Raw genomic sequence first — 13,905 nt, 5'->3', positions numbered from 1 at the left:
TTGGTTTTAAATATTCTCTAGACAGTAACAACACCCAAATTTATATTTCTCGTCCAAAATTCTCTGAGTTCCTAAGCCATGTATTTAAATGCCTAACAGTTCCACTTGGCTGAATCATAGACATCTCAAATTTAGCTCATCAAAAGATAGAATTTTCCAATACGAACCTCCCCCAGGATTGGGTGTTTCGCTAAATGGTACCACCAACTCTCCAAACATTAAAATCAGAAACTTGGAAATCCTCTTTGATTACTCTTTTTTCCTTAATCCTTCACATCTATCTTATCAGTAAGTTTCTTGACTAAATCTTCAAAATATATCTTGCATCTGTTTCTTCCACCCTAGACTGGGCTTCTGCCGTTCCTGCCTGCCCTTCCTGCCAATCTTCACTCTCCAGCCCTCTGTTCAATGCCCCTCTTGGCAGATCAGTTCTGCTGGATTTCTCCCCCACTTACAAGTTTTCACTGTTTGTTCATTATACTTAGAATAAAATCCAGTCTTTACATTATGTGTCTTTGGGTTCACAGTGACAGAAGTCCACTTAGATTAAATCAAATTAAAGAAAGATGTTTTCTTGTTTTCGTTGTTGTTGTTGTTTTTAGGGTAAAGGAACCTCTCAAATGTCCTTTGGGAAATGTGAGAAAGTAGGCCTCAGAAATGCACAGATGCAGAGAGATCCAGAGACAGACAACAGAAAACTGATTAGTTCTCTCTATTTTATGTGTGTGTGTGTGTGTGTGTATATACACACACATATATAATATATAAATAATTAAAAATAAATATATATTTATTTATACACATATACACTTTGTGGATTTCTTCCTCATCCTCTTTTTTTTTTTTCTCATCCGTTCACTTGTAATTTCTGATAATCCCTGATGTTGGCTTGCCATGATCCCTATCTGTCCACTACTCCATAAGAATTTTCATCCCAAGTCCCCAAAACTCACTGAAAATTTCCCTTTATGAATCTTACATCATTTTACCGAAACAAGAATTTCAATGGAATAGGGCATTATTTCCAGCTAGGCTGTTTTTATGAAAGATTTGTATGGTATTCTTTGAATAGGGCCTGAAAATTCTGACACCATCATGGAATTCTATTTTTCTTCTTGGTAGAGCAGCATTACTAAATTATAATCAAAGTTCTTAACCAAGGTGAGCATGGTCTTTGTGCTTTAAAAAGAAAAAGAAACAAAGAACATAATTTTGACTTTTTGTGGTCTCATGTTAAAAAAGAATTGCATATAGGCACCGACACCAAACAAAATCTAAAAATTGCTTCTTAAAATTCCCTTTGGGAATCAGCTTGACTCTATTTTTTATTTGAATGTCATTAATGGAATATACTTTTGCTTTATATTCCAAGTAACACAAGAGAAAGTACTAATGGGATTTCACCATGGGTCCCTAGTTATTTTTCCTCAGAATGGAATAGAACATGAATAAACATTGTCTCTTAGTCACACTGATACAGGTAAAGGAAATTGCAACTGGTTGCTTTTAACAATTATCAAAGTCATGATTTTGGACCCTGGTAACCTCCAGTAGTGACCCGTTGGTTATTCATTACTATTATCAGTAGCAATAATAACTCATGTATTTCAACATCTTTGATGATTTTTTTTTCATCCCTGTCATCATTGTTCTTTCTGATGCTTGAATTTAGAATGCTTAATGTTGTTTCATATGGTCTTTTGCCATAATTCCATTAGTCAATGGTAGCTTCCTTACTGTCTGGCACAAAACATGTTCTGGGTTTATTTTATGCATTTTCTGCTATAGACCTGGTACCACCCATTTCTCAAGAAGCACTTGTTTTTTATTATTCAAAATAATATTTAGATAATTCAATTCTAGAATCCGATGTTATTTATTGCTCATAACATGTCTTTGTTTCTAGGGTTTTTTGACAGAACTAAGAAAACATCATTTCTTCAAGGGTATGTTGGATGCACCAAGTTTATTCAATCCCTACTGATGGACATTTGGATAATTTTTGATTTTCTACTAGTATTACTAATTTTGAGATGAATATCTTTATATGTGTATCATTTTGAATAATTGCAAATGTATCATTAAAATATTTTTCCAGAAGTAGGATTGCTAGATCAAAGGGTAAATGAATATGCAATTTTGATGAACACTGCCAAATTTCTTCCCATAGAGTGTTGTACCATCTGTCTTTGTACCAGCAATATGTGGGAGAGCCTGTTTCTCCACTGCCTCACCACTGAAGCATGTTATCAAACTGGGATATTTTTGCCACTCTGATAGTTGAGAAATGGCACTGCAGTATAGTTTTAATTGCTATTTTCTTTTTGTGTGTGTGTGTGAGGTTGAGTATCCTTTCATACTTCAATGCGTATTTTTCTGTGAACAGTTCATATCTGTAGTCCATCTGTCTATTGAATTTCTGGCCTTGTTCTTGATTTTTCTGGTGACTCAAAATAAAGTGAATGCTTTTAAAATGGATTAGTCATATGGTCAGATGCCACACAAAGTGGTTCCTACCTTGCGGGGTTGAGATGAGGTAACAGATCAGGGCTGCTGTTTAACACCAACAGTGGTATGTTACCAAGATCGTGGAAGAATATTTGTGTGTCATGTCATAGGAGGGGCACATATTTAGCATTCCTTAAATTATGAAGTAACTGTGACAGTTATGTTAAAGATTGCCTTTAATTATATATTTATATATACTCTTGTTGTGTTAAAACCACAAATCATCATACAAGTGCAACATATTGTAATTCATAATGTCTTGTAAAGCTGCCAGATGACTTTACCAGTTTGTCTTCTGTCTTTTGACTTCATCTGTGATGTTTATGTGATGGGAAGATTTTTAAATTTTGATTTTTATAATTACATTAGTCTATGTTTACTCTTATAGCTTTTGGTATAATTATATTATAGCGTGTGCTGACTTTTGCATGGAGAAAGGAGCTCTTCTGAACATGCATGATGTTGTCATATTTAAAACTTCAAACCAAGTTATAAACAACATAAATGAGGAATAAAAGCAAGCAAACTTTGCAAAAAAAAAAAAAAAAAAGGCAAAAAAATAAAAAAATAAAAAACCCACAAAGATAATTACTTAATCTCTAAAATTTGAGTGATGTGGCAGAAGCCTTATGTGGAAGAAACATTATTACAGTGCTTACAGAGAAAAAAGGAAGTGAAAGTATCAACTACTGTACCTTAGAGGCACTGTGAAGTTAACTTACGACAGGGTAGGTTGAAATGATAAATCACTGCAAATGCGGTGTTCTAGCTCCCAATGTCAGATGAAGGTGGTGTGCTGAGATAGATTCTGTTAGCGATGCTACATGGGGCTTATTACACATTTCCTCCAAAGGAATAGACAATAAAGATGGAAGTAAACTGCATTATTTCTATGGCATGTTTTTTTGCGTCAATTAAATCTGTCAAACAATACAAGGTGAGGACAAATGCATAGTAGAAAAGGATATTTCTTATAATCCTTTTATCTAAATTCTACTTAGAGTGAGACTGTTGTGTGACTTTATAGCAATGTCAAAATAGTAGTATTCATGGTACTCACACTCCTATTTTCAGCATTGGCCTTCAGTAAGTTTTGACCGTCTTCAAAAATCATCCATTTTTAGAAGATGAGAATTTAATAATTTCACAAATGCAAAAAAAGTACACAAATTCTAAAGAAAATGTATATTGAGAGTTTAAAAATCAATGGTATTGAAATACTTGAAATATACAAATGACTTCCTTAAAACTACAAAGGACTACTTTGGATTGAACATTTATTTAGACATAAAGCTTTACTCATGTGTTTATTAAAAACTTACTGAGCATTCAATGAATGCTAACAAGTCAGTCAAACATAGAAAATGCAGAAATGTAATAATTCAGAGTGGCAACCTTGGTGCAGTTTATTCTCATATGTTTGTAAAAATTCTTGTATGCATGCCAAATAAATCTCTTGTGATGTAGTGGTCAGTATTCTAGGCAGTAAAGCTTACACAAACAGATCTGACATTTATTTGCTCTGTTACTTGTCTTTCTAAGCTTCAACTTGATATCTGTAAAGTAAGGTTATTCACAGACTGGTTTTGAGAAGTAAGGGCATGATATGGTTTGGATCTGTGTCTCCTCTAAATCTCATGTTAAAATGGGATCCCGATGTTGGAGGTGGGGCCTAGTGGGAAGTGTATTGGGTCACTGGAAGCCTTCATGAGTGTATTGGTGCCATCGCTAGGTCATAAGTGAGTTCTCACTCTGAGTTCACATGAGATCTGGCTGTTTAAAAGTGCCTGGCAGCTCCTCCTCCTCTCCTACGCCCTCTCTCACCATGTGACACGCTGGCTCCCCCTTTGCCTTCTGCCATAATTGGAAGCTCCTTGATGCTCTCACCAGGAGCCGAGATGTTGGTCTCATGTTTGTACAGCCTGCAGAACCATGAGCCAAGATAAACCTCTTTTTTAAATAAGTTACCCAGTCTCAGGTATTCCTTTACAACAATGCAAAAAAAGACTAACATAGTGAGATAATATAAGTAAATATCTTAGCCCAGGGCTAGGCACATAATAATCACTCTGTGAATAACAAGAAGAGAGCTGTTTATTTTTCCATTTAGTTTTTTTGACATAACTTTTTTTATGTTCATTGTCTTTTGTTATGGGAAGTCACAATTTATTTTCTTTTTATTCTTAAGCCTGATTTTTATTTATATATGCCACCTTTATCATTTCACAAGGACCGAGAGATTCATTCATTCTTTTAGTACATGTTTAATGAGAACATGCTTAGTGTAAGAAAACTTTACACATATTACATTAGCTAATCCTTTCAATAAACCTATGAAACAGGTAGTAATGGCTTCATTCTACAACCGAGGGACACAGAGAAGTTAATTCACTTACGTTATTTCACACAGAGTTGAGGCACGAACTAGGTTCAGCTAACTCCAAAGTCCATCCTTCACTGAATACGACATAGTATCTTCCAGAGTTCTCTGTTTCGTTGGGATCAAAAGATGCAGACTTGAAAAGCAATTATGTAATTGTTCTTTTGTAAGTCCTACTATAACTTTTGCTGTAAGAAGCCAAGAACATTTTGAGCACATGGAATGGCCCCCCTCCAACTTCTCAATAAATATTTGTTGAATGCATACATGGAAGATAATCAGAAGCTACATATGATCTCTAAATAAAGTTGATATAAAAATCTGTACAATAAGGAATTAAGAGAAGATGGGGAGAAGAATGACCACAGGTAGGATGTTGAGAGAAGACGGTATGAAATAGAGAGTGAGACCTGGTGGCTGGGGAGAACTGAATGGGGAAGAGAATGAGACAGAATATTTGGCCCCATGAACTGCATATCCAAAGGTGACCTGTGTGAACTCCTATATGGCGTCTGAAAACATTGATCTCATAAAAGCAGAGAGGAGAAGGGTGGTTACCTGGGGTTGGGGTGTTGCTGTTGGGGGGGATGGGGAGATATTCAAAGGATTCAGAATTTCAGTTAGACAAGAGGACTAAGTTGAGACCTGTCGTACAATGCAATGACTGTAGTTAATAATGTGTTATTTGAAAAATGCCAGAAGAGTGGATGTAAAGTGTTCTCACCACAAAAATAATTACGTGAGGTGATTCATAGGTTGATTAGATTTAGTAATTCTACAGTATATATATGCTTCAGAACATCACATTCCACACAGTAAATACATACAATTTTGTATGTGAATTAAAATAAAAAGATAAGGCACTAGGAAGGTAGACAAATTGGCTTGAGTAATTCTTACATATGGCCAGAAAAACAGTGTCAGAGGGTGGTCTACAGCCTAGTTTCACATATCCTTGAGCAGCAAGCAAAGTGAGCTGACATCCTGTAAAAGATGAGGACTATGGGGCTGGTACTAAACAAGGAGTATAAGAACTTAGTGGTCATTGAGAGCCTTTGGAGCAAGCTTCTTTCTCTGATCTTCTTTAATTAGATGTTCTGTGTCTACATACTGTAGTAATGCTAACTGTGCGTTTTATTAATGCAGATGCCCAGTACCCTCTAGAAGACAAATACACACACATAAAATAATGCAAGTGCCTTCAGATGAACTAGGAAAGGCTGTGGTTTCCTTGCACCATTGAGAGTTATCTTTATGACCAGCAAGAAGGATTCCTTGCAGTTATTTATATTCCAGTTTTTCTGAAGAAGGACGGACAGGGAGATCAAACCACTTGTGTTTTTGGATAATGCTCTGCCGACAGGAGCTGTCCTTGACCTCAGGGATACTTTAATATTCACAGACTTTGCCGCTCTACCTTACTTGCAACAATGTGGTGGCATGGCTTCTGCAGAAGTGTAACGGCTCTCCTCGGCCAGCGCCTGTTCTGAGTGAAAGGCACAGAGAAGAAGTGTTATCTTGGTAAAAATGCAGTAGGTGACATTGACTGTGCAGAACACAAGGAGGAGCAATATTCCAAACACTAATTCCTTTTGACCTGTTGAAATATATGTCTCTTCAGGACATATTTTGTATCTTCTGGCTGCAATAGGCTGAGCTACTTACTAGCTACAAAGTATTGTTATATTCACTGAAGTTATTTGCATGCCGCTTCTATCTTAATAAAAATAAAAGTGTTCCCTCAACTCTATGGCTTTGTCCAGCTAGGTTTCTCTCATTTCTTCCTTTCACAGTCCAAGTTGGCAGATGGAAATAGAAAATTTGTTCACTCACCAATGCACTCTTTCAACACAGGGCAGATTGCCAGTCATGTGGTGCTTCAGCGGAAATGTGCTCCCAAGATGGCTAGTGCTTGCATGCTCGTGCACGCTCTCTCTCTCTCTTTCCCCCCTTCTCTCTCTCTCTCTCTCCCTGTCTCTCTCTCCCTCTCTCTCTCCCCCTCCCTCACTCTCTCTCCCCCGATTACATCAGGCAGTTTCCCTTCTTATCTTAAATAATATCCTTTAAAGCATTTCTCATTTTTTCTTTTACATTCTGTTGTCTCAGCTTCTTTGTGGCCATGTTCTCAAAACCTTCACCTGCCTTTTCCAGTTCTTGTGAGTCCTATTTTCTGCTTAGCCCTTAAGTATTGGCAGGCCTTAGGGTTCCATTGCTGGTTCTTCTCATTTCTCCTAGTCTTTAAGTTTATCCCATTTCTTTCTGCATGCTACTACTATTCAAATCCCTTTTTAGGCTCCAGGTTTATCTCCTGAAGCCCCAAAGATGAAAGAACATAGCATTTCTAAACTTTAGCTCACCGTTATTTCCTTCAAATCAGCTGGTATTCCTGTGTTTCTTAACTCATGGCTAATATTTTCCCAGCTATATTCTACAGATCCTGAGACTCTTTTAAAAAATCCTTTTACCCTCTTCATCCACATACCCATCCCCTTAATATCCCACCATAATCTCAGGTAGATGAAACAGCTGTTCAAGACAGTCTTTACACCACAGCTAGAGTTATCTTTTTGTTATAATCACCCAACTTTAAAATCTTTAATGGCCTCAAAAAGTCCCAACTTCTTAAATTTTTTTCAATATCTGTCTTTAGATTTCTTCTCTGACATTCCACATCCTGGCCATATTGAACTGCTTTTCACCTCACTGTGTGTTACTTTGTTTCCCACACCTCCATCTCCCATCACAACCATTCAAGTCTGGGTCAGGAGACTATGGTGGACATTATATGTCCTATTCCCTGACATCTTCCCATCACCCTCCAACACTCTACAGTTTTGGTGACTGTACTTAGCCCCAGGGGTGGACCCTGATAAAGGTAAGTAATTGTAGTTCACCGGTAGCGAGTGCTCCACTGGTCATTCATAAAATAAATTTATTAATAGTGTGTGGTGAAAGAATGTTTGTAAAATGAGATAGAGTAGAAAATAACAGTCCATTACACAAAATTGTGAGTAGTGTCTCTTGAAACATTTGTCGAAACCCACTAATCAGGGATGCTAATCTCATCCCTCCTACCAGCAATAGTTTTTCTGCTTCTTTTAGACATGGTTCCTTTTGAATATGCATCCCATCACTGTTGCAGCCTCATTGTTATTGGCCGGAAGATGAACCCAGCACACAAAGAAGGACAGAGCTGGGATAATCACAGAGAGAGAGAGAGAGAATTTTCGCACAAAGACAATCTCAATGCTTGATATTCCTCTGAACTTCTAATTCTTCAACGCAGTACATGTGTTTATTGTTTAAGTCATAATGGCTTAGATTTTCTGATTTCAGAAAAAAACATTGTTATTGGTACAGGACTCGTCATACATATTCTGTTTTCAGCATACACTACCTTCCTTAAAGTCCATGGCATGATAACCACTGTTTTGCTTATGTATGGTGTTCACCAGTTACAGCTCATTGCTTGGCTCGGAGAAGGCACTCAATTAAAATAGTCACATAAAAGGATGAGGATCCAGGGTAGAAGAAAAGAGAAGAAATAAATGTACTTTATAAAACACCTGATATTAAGCAGCCAAATATTGGATGCACAAAGCATGCTAAAAGGGAAATTTGTAACACAAATGTGTAATAAAAAGAAAAAACTCAATCTAACTTTGTACCTTAAGAAACTAAAAAAGAAACATACTAAACCCAAAAGTAAAAGGGAAAAACAAATAATAAAGATTAGAGCAGAAATAAATCAAATAGTGAATAGGAAAGCAATAGGAAAAAAATCAATGAAGCTAAGAGTTGGTTTCTTTAAAAGATCAACAAAATGGACAAGACTTTAGCTAGAATAACTAATAAAAAAGGAAAGAAATCTCAAATAACTAAATTAGAAATAAAAGATAAGACATTACAACTGATACCACAGAAATAAAAATGATTATAAGAGATGACTATAAACTATTATATGTCAATAAATTTGACAACCTAGAAGAAATGCACAGATTTCTAGAAAACACAACCTGCCAAGACTGAAAAATTAAGAAATAGCCTGAACAAACTATAATAAACAAGAAAATTGAATCAGGAATCAAAAACTTCTCAACAAAGAAAAACCTAAAACCAGATAGCTTCACTGGAGAATTATTCTATCCAACATTTAAAAATGAGTTAACATCAATTCTCCTGAAACTTTATCAAAAAAAATTGAAGAGGAGAGAATTCTTCCAAACTCATTCTGTGAGACCAGCATAACTCTGATATTAAAGCCAAAGACACTGCCAATAAAAGAAAGCAAACTGCAAACTAATATCCCCAGTCTTTGAAAAGGGTGGCAAGACCACTCAATAGGGAAAGGACAGTTTCTTTAACAAATACTTTCAGGAAAACTGGATATCCGCATGCAAAAGAATGAAGTTGAACCCTGTCTTGCATCATGTACAAAATTTAAATCAAAATAGATTGAAGACCCAAATGTAAGACCCTAAACTATAAAACTTCTGGAATAAAACATAGGGGGAAACTTCATAACATTGGCCTTGACAATGATTTCTAGGGTATGACACAAAATACACAGAGAATAATGGCAAAGATAGACAAGGGGGGCTACCTCAAACTTTAACAACAGAAAATCAGAAAATTTTGTACAGTAAAATATATAATCAACAAAGTGAAAAGACATTATAAAATGGGCGAAAATACTTGCAGATTATCTGATAAGGGTCAATATCCACAATGTATAAAGAAATCCTACAACTCCACAACAAGAAATCAAATAATCTGAATTTTTAAAATGGACAAAAGACTTGAATATACATTTCTCAAAATGTGATATATAAATGACCATCAAGCATATGAAGAGATGCTCAATATCACTAATCAATAGAGAAACACAAAACTACAATGAGGTATCACCTTACATATATTAGGAGGACTGCTATTAAAAAACAATAAACAGAATATAACAAGTATTATAAAGATATGAAGAAATTGGAACCCTGGTGCACTGTTAGTGGGATTGTAAAATAGTTCAACTACTATGGAAAAGAGTCTGGAGGTTCTTCAAACAACTACAAATAAAACCACTATTTGATTCAGCAACCCCACTAATGGACGTATGTCCAAAGGAAATGAAATCAGTATGTCAAGGAGATATCTGTATTCCCATGTGCATTGCAGCATTATTAATGATAACCAAGATATGGAAACAATCTAAGTGCCATCAGCAAATGAATGGGTAAAGAACATGTGGAATGGCCAGATGTCGTGACTCACGCCTGTAATCCCAGCACTTTGGGAGGTAGAGGAGATCAGATCGCCTGAGGTCAGGAGTTCGAGACCAGCCTGGCCAACATGGTGAAACCCTGCCTCTACTAAAAGTACAAAAATTAGCCAGGCATGGTGGCAGGCACCTGTAATCCCAGCTACTTGGAAGGCTGAGGCAGGGAGAATCGTTTGAACCTGGGAGGTGGTGGTTGCAGTAAGCCAAGATAGCCCCACTGCACTTCAGCCTGGGCAACAGAGTGAGACTCTGTTTCAAAAAAGAAAAAAAAAAAAATATATATATATATATATATACACACACACATATATATATGTTCACAATGGAATAATACTGAGATTTTTTTTTTAAAGAAAATCCTATCACTCAGTCATCACCAACATGGATAAACCTAGAAGGCATTATATTAAGTGAAATAAGCCGGTCACAGAAAGACAAATACTGTCTGAGTCTATGATTCTACTTATGTGAGGTATCTAAAGTAGTCAAATCCATGAAAATGGTGGCCAGGGAGAGGGAAGAAAGGGAGATTGTTGTTTTGTTGTTTAATGGGTACAGAGTTTCAAATCTGCAACATGAAAATCATGGAAATTCATTTCACAGCAACATGATTATACTTAACACTAGTGAACTGTACATTTAAAAATGGTTAAGATGGTAAAAATAGAATTGGTTATACAAGGGTATTATTACATTTCTACAGGAATTATTTTAACGATGCAATTTTAAGTCAAAGTTGTCTTGAAAGGCACAGCTACAGCCTAATTGCCCCCAGGAATACCATACGGGCCCTGACACTTGTTGTAATGAGTACAGGGGCTGAAGGGATGGCTGAGGTTTCTGGATTGATAGGATCAATTCTGACACTATGGCCATTCCCAGAGTGCCATAAGCATGGACAGTCTTCTCCAGGCAGGGCATGTCACACACTCCTACATGTTCCTCGAGTTTAGACTGGACTTGGGGGAGCATCTCCATGGATGCTTATCCATAACTCATGCTTAACTGTTTCTGGGCAACTGACCATGACAGGCTGTGGTCCATCTCTGATTCGCAGCATCACTACCTGTGTCATGCAGCTATTCAGGTCATCCCAGCATAATGAGATGCCTTTGTTTAGAGAAGTAAAATTAAAAATGTAGACAAAGACTCCACGTGGCTCTAGTTTACATGGTAGCGTAAGGCAATAAAATGCCCGGCCAGGCATCTAAAAATAAATCAATGGAAATTTCTCAAATGCTGCAGGCTTTCTGCTAAGAGGATATTCTGAATTACAAGATGTATTAGACACAAAGTACAAGTGGTTCAGCAGGATACTGGATAACATGTGCCAGGAATTGAAGCACATGGCAGCAGTTACACATTTTATAATGTGATTAGTGTTGCAGGGAAAGTGACAAAACTATGCACCACCATTTATTGGGCAGCGGGTTCATAATTAATGTATAACTAATGTATTTAAAGTAACTTTTTCATTACTACATGCTCATTGTTGAAAACTTAAGCAATGTAGAAAATTTTAGAGACGAAATGATAAATGATGACCCCTTCTGGGAAATAGGGGCTAGATTACAGTTTTGAGAAAATCTACGAACTTTCCTCAAAGGAACACAGATGTGTAATTTTCAATCAGGTAGAAAAGGCAATGGCCCCTTAAAACTGAGGGGAGGGAGTAAAATTTATCATCAGGTGAAAGCCCTGATGCGAACATTTGCTAATGGAGTCATTAGACATGGAAACTGCACTCCGCCCTGTGAGGCCTGCCTTCCTCTCCACAGGCTTCTTCCTGGATTTGCTCTTTTCAGGTCCCCCAAGTAGGTCCTTGCACAAGTAGTTGTAAGCCATTTTCATTGTTTTTAAGAAAAGTTTTGTGAATAGTTACATCTCAGGTATACTCAGGGAGAAGTAGGGGAGGGTCCTTGTTAGCACTTGTGTTAGTCAGGATCTTCCAGAGAAACAGAGCCTATGTAGTATTTGTGTATCTTTCTACATCCTCTCCATCTCCACCTCATCTGCATTTCAATTTCCAAGTCCATCTCCATCTCCATCTCCATCTCCAAGTCCATTTCTATCTCCATCTCCAGGTCTATCTCCATCTCCATCTCTCTCCATTTCCATCTCTATTTCCATGTCTCTCTATCTCTCTCCATCTTCATCTCTCTCCATCTCCCTCTGTGTGTGTGTGTGTGTGTGTGTGTGTGTGTCTCTATGTCTGTCTGTCTGTCTCTCTCTCTTTATATATATACACACACACATATACAAATCCTATTGTGTGTATATATAATGTATGTGTGTCTGTATGTGTGTGCATATACACATATGTATATGCATGTATATTTACACACACACATTTATCTCTATACATATAAGGAGAGAGAGAGATTTCGAAGAGTTGGCTCACATGATTATGGAGGCTGGCAAGTCTAAGCTTTGCAGGGTAGGCTGGCAGTCTGGTGACCCAGAGAAAAGCTGATGCAGCAGTTCAAGGTCATGTTCAAGCAGTTCAAGTCTGAAGGTCATACACTGCCAGAGTTTTGCTCAGGGAAGATCAGTTGTTTTCTATGAAGGCCTTCAACTCACTGGATGAGACTCACCCTCATGGAGGGCCAATTATTTACTTAAAGTCCACAGATTCAGGTGTAAATCTAATCCAAAACCACCCTCACAGAAACATCCAGAGGAGTGTTTGACCAAATGTCTGAGCAGTGTGGTCCAGCCAGGTTGACACACCAAGTTAACGGTGAGAACCCTTGAAGGAATGGGTGCCTAGGAAGCCGCTGCAGCCTGGAGGAGCCTGAGGGGTCTGCTGGCTCCGGCTGATCAGAGGTTTGGAGAGACATTGGCTGGAAAAATGACCTGTGATCCTAGGGGTGGATTTGCAGAACAAAAAAGCAATGCTTGAAAATTCATTGAAATTTCCATGGGAGGAGTAAATAATAGAACAAACAAGAGGAGGAAACACTAGATAAATTTTGTTCCTCAGTCATTCATATAACAAGGTGGCATGCGGTTAATAATTTTGTTTATTATTTCACCAAACTAAAGCTTACAAAAAAGCTGCAAGAACAGTAAAGAGTATCTTTTTTCCCCAGAATCATTTCAGGATGCATTTCAACATGATGCTCTATCATGCTCCAAAGCTGTTATTTCCTGTAAACCAAAATATCTTGCATAACTACAATTTTGCCATCAAAATAAGGAAATCGACATCACTCTCACTATCTAGTTCTCAGAGATCATGTAAGTTTTGCCAATTTTTAAATAATGTCCTATATAGCAAAAGAATCCATGTCCAGAATCTTGATATATTTGTCAATTTTCCTTAGTTGTCTCCAATTTATAACTTTTCCTCAATTTTTTTTTTCCTGGATTTTCATGACCTTGAAGATTACAGACCAGTTCAATAAGTGTGTCTCAATCTGGGTTGGACTAATGTTTCATCATAGTGAAATCCTGGTTACACACGTGTCTTAGCTCAGGCTATGGTAGCAGAATACAATAAACGGAGGGCCTTAACCGCAGACATTTGTTTTTCACAATGCTGGAAACTAAAATCTGAGATCAGGGTGTCAGCAGGTTGGGTTCTGGTGAGCGTCCTTTTCTGGTTGTAGGGACTGACTTCTCCTTTATCTGTCTCCTTTAGGACAGAAAGAAAGAAGAGAGCTCTCAGGGCTCCATTGCATATAGGCAATAATCTCATTCATGAGAGCTCTACCCCTGTTACCTAATTATTTCCCAAAGG

Source organism: Theropithecus gelada, chromosome 18 (genome assembly GCF_003255815.1).
Source record: "Theropithecus gelada isolate Dixy chromosome 18, Tgel_1.0, whole genome shotgun sequence".
In the NCBI taxonomy this organism is placed as follows: domain Eukaryota; kingdom Metazoa; phylum Chordata; class Mammalia; order Primates; family Cercopithecidae; genus Theropithecus; species Theropithecus gelada.
This window is presented reverse-complemented; position numbering follows the sequence as displayed.